The sequence below is a fragment of the Colobus angolensis genome, unplaced genomic scaffold, assembly GCF_000951035.1.
Source record: "Colobus angolensis palliatus isolate OR3802 unplaced genomic scaffold, Cang.pa_1.0 Scaffold346, whole genome shotgun sequence".
NCBI classification, from domain to species: domain Eukaryota; kingdom Metazoa; phylum Chordata; class Mammalia; order Primates; family Cercopithecidae; genus Colobus; species Colobus angolensis.
In genome coordinates, this window is record NW_012116777.1 from 945,029 (window position 1) to 947,969 (window position 2,941).

The window sequence follows — 2,941 nt, forward strand, 5'->3', positions numbered from 1 at the left end:
TTAGTCTTCAATGTGATCCCAAATTTCCTCTCTCAGATTGCACAAAAATAGTGCTAACCAACTGATCTATGAAAGCTTCGTGTAATGCTGTGAGGTTAATTAACACATCATAAAGTGGTTTAGCAGTAGCTTCTTTCTAGTTTTTATATGAGTATATTTCTTTTGTCAGCATAAGCTTCATTGTGTTCCAAAATATCCCATTGCAGATTCCAAGAAAACAGTGTTAGCAATTTGTTCATTGAAAAGAACCATTTAACTCTGTCAGATGAATTCACACATCACAAATCAGTTTAACAGAAGGCTTCCTTCGAATTTTAATCTGAGGATACTTCCTTTTTCACCATAGACTTTAATGCATTTCAAAATATGCCTTTTCAGATTCCCCCAAAACAGTGCTACCAAACAATGTCACAAAAACAGTGGTGTAACTCTGAGAGATTAATTCCCACATCACAAAGCTGTCAAAAAGCTTCTTTCTAGCTTTTATCTGAGGATATGTCTTATTTCCAATATTTCTCAAAGTGCTACGAAAGATCCCATTGCAGATTCCAAGAAAAAAGTGTTGGCAAATTTCTCAATGAAAAGAATGGTGTAATTCTGTGAGATGAATTCACACATTCCAAAGCGGTTTCACAGAATGCTTCCTTTTGGTTTTTATCTGAGGATATTTCCTTTGTAACCATAGCCTTCAATGTGCTCCCAAATATCCTATTGCAGATTCCAGGAAAACAGTGTTATCAAACAGCTCAATGAAAATAACGGTGTACCTCTGTAAGATGAATTCACACATAACAAAGTAGTTTCTCAGAAATATTTTCTATTTTTTATCTGAGGATATTTCCTTTTTTACTATAGGCCTCAATGAACTCCCAAATATCCTCTGCAGACCCCGTGAAAACAGTGTTAGCAAACTGCTCCATGAAAAGGAAGGTGTAAATCTGTGAGATGAATTCAAACATCTCAAAGAAGTTTCTCAGAAAACTTATTTCTAATTTTCATCTGATGTTATTTCCTTTGTCACCATAGTTTTCCATGTGATCCAAAATATTCCTTCTCAGATTCCCCAAAAACAGTGATACCAAAGTGAACCATGAAAAGAATCGTGTAACTTTGTGAAATGAATTAACACATCAACATGTGATTTCTCAGAAAACTTTTTTTAGAGTTTTTATCTTAGGATAACTCCTTTGTCACCATAAGCTTCAATGCGGTCCGAAATATCCCACTGGAGATTACAAGAAAGCAGCATTAGCAAACTGCTCAATGAAAAGAACAGTGTAACTCTATAAGGTGAATTCACACATCAAAAAGCAGCTTCTTAGAATGCTTCTTTCCAGTTTTTATCTGAGGATATTTCCTTTGTCACTGTAGGTTTCAATCCATTCACAAATATCCTAATGCAGATTCCACGAAAACAGTGTTAGCAAACTGTTCCAAGAAAAGAGTCAGGTAATTCTGTAAGATGAATTCACACATCACAAAGCAGATTCTCAGAAACCTTCTTTAAAGTTCTTATCTGAGGACATTTCCTTTTTCAACATATTCCTCAATGTGCTCCAGAATATCCCATTGCAAATTCCACGAGTAAAGTGTTAGCAAACTTCTCAATGAAAATAACAGTGTAACTCAGTGAGATTAATTCATGCATCACAAAGATCTTTCTCAGAAAGTTTCTTTGTGTTATTTATCTGAGGATATTTCCTTTGTCACCATAGGCTTCAACATGCTCCCAAATATCCTACTGCGGATTTCACAAAAACAATGTTATCAAACTACTCAATGAAAAGTACCATGTACTCTGTAAGATGAATTAACAAATCACAAAAAGTTTCTCAGAAAGCTCTTTCTAGTTTTTATCTGAGGATATTACCTTTTGACTATAGGTCTAGATGCACTCCCAAATACCCCTTTGCAGATTCCACGAAAGCAGTGTTAGCAAACTGCTCCATGAAAAGAAAGTTGTAAATCTGTAAGATAAGTTCAAACACCACAAGGAATTTTCTCAGAATGCTCTTTTTTGTTTTCATCTGAAGATATTTCCTTTGTCATCCAAATCTTCAATGTGCTCCAAAATATCCTATTGCCGATTCCAAGATAACTGTGTTAGCAATCTGCTCAATGAAAAGAACAGTGTAACTCTGAGATGAATTCACGCATCACAAAGCATTTTCTTAGAAAGCTTCTTTCTAGTATTTATCTGAGAATATTTCCTTTTTCACCATATTCCTCAATGCACTACTGGATATCCCATTGTAGATTCCTTGAAAAAAGTGTTAGCAAACTTCTCAATGACAAAAGCAGTGTAACTCTGCGAGGTGAATTCACACATGACAAAGCAGTTTCTCAGAAAGCCTCTTTCTATTTTTTATCTGATGATATTTCTTTTTTCACCATAGACCATAATGCACTCCCAAATATCCCTTTGTGGATTCCATGGAAACAGTGATACCAAACTCTTCGATGATAAGAAACGTGTAACTCTGTGAGATGAATTCACACATCACAAAGAAGTCTCTCAGAGGGCTTCTTTCTAGTTTTTATCTGAGAATATTTCCTTTGTTATGATATGCTTCAATGTGATCCAAAATAACCCTACTCAAATTCCCCAAAAATAGCACTAACAAACTACTCCATGAGAAGAATCATGTAACTCTGGGATATGAATTCAAAAATCCCAAAGAAATTTGTCAGAAACTTCTTTCTAGTTTTTGTCTGTGGATATTTATTTTTATTACTATAGACCTCAATGCACTTGCAAATATCCCTTCACAGATTCAATGAAAAGAGCGTTAGCAAATGGCTCCATGAAAAGAAAGGTGTAACTCTTTGAGAAGAATTTACACGTCACAATGTACTTCCTCATAAGACTTCTTTGTAGTTTTTATCTGGGGATATTTATTTTGTCACTATAAGCTTCAATGCGCTCCCAAATATCACTTTT